Here is a 1,323-nt window from a genome sequence, read left to right as displayed (position 1 = left end):
CTTGCAATGACTGACGAGTGGTGAACAAATCTTTGTGTGGTCCTTTTGTGAAGTTGTGGATGAATCCACGCGACAGCCGCTATAAATTTAATGTTGGGGATGTTTGACATGCCGTTTCTTAAGCTTAAACAGAGCCAAGCACTTTTATTTCTTTTTTTTTTTTTTATCCAGCTCTAAAAAAAAAAAAAAAATCAGTCATTATCTGCATCAAAAGTGTTAGTTTTTTATGGCGACATTCACAATGCTTGAACAATCAGCTGTTGGTTTTAATGAATACGTGTGAGGTTGATCTCCTTGAGAAACGGAAGTCACAACACTAAAAGCATTAAATTATTTTTGATGGTTATGTCAGTACTGTATATCTAGCTCCACAAGGTTGTGACTGTAAATATTTTCTTTCAAAACGTTTGTGTTTGTATGTGTGTAAATATGTAAATGTACACACCCATGCTGAGCCACTTGTACTTGAAACTTGATAGTTTTTATGTGCTGAATTCCAAAAACTACAATAAACCATTACCATAGTGGAAGTCAAAGAACTGTCTGTTGCTCTATTGAAATGAGACACACTAGTGTCCCCCTCCCAGTCGGTTCAAACATTGAAACAAACATGTTAACGACATGGGTAAAGATAATGACATTTTTCTCTCTCCTCTCTCTTTCTTTTTTGTTGTCTCTGCTTAGGGTTCAATAAAGCACCATCTTCTCTTATTTGGTATCTTTTTGTATGAGCGCTTGTGAGAGATTTTGCAGCGCTCATTAAATACTGTTAAAGAATTTTTTTGCTGAGAAACAGTTAGTAGAAATGGACTTTTTGAAAGGGAATGCCACTTGGCACTTAGGAAAGGGCCAATTAACAACAATGCAGCAAGCAAGAATTTAAGTTCACAATACCCACACTGGGTAAATGTGCACATTTAACACCTACACGTGACATTCCTCTTAAAACTTAAGGAGACCCTCACTCCCTCCCTAAACTGCCTTTCAATTAGTTCATTCTTTTAGAAATCCACACAGCGGAGGCTTTGTAGTCAATCGTGGCCATTTAACAACGCTCCTGTTGATCACGTGACAGAGACCAGTTCCGGTATTATTTGTTTTTATCGGAGAATGACGGGGAGCTCTAGCAGCTCTTGGTGCAGTGCAATGAGATCACTTCATAACTGAAGATTTCTGCCCGGATTCGAGATTTATATTTTTTCATGGGCATGTAGTGACGGGAGAGCCTCTGCTGAAGATTCAGCTCAGATTATCAACATTTACCCACCACTAGTAATCATAAAAGATTTTTGGACACCGCCTCAGAGAAAGCCTATGAAGTTC

This window comes from Chanos chanos, chromosome 13, assembly GCF_902362185.1.
Source record: "Chanos chanos chromosome 13, fChaCha1.1, whole genome shotgun sequence".
NCBI classification, from domain to species: Eukaryota; Metazoa; Chordata; class Actinopteri; order Gonorynchiformes; family Chanidae; genus Chanos; species Chanos chanos.
Note: the sequence above shows the minus strand (reverse complement) of the source record.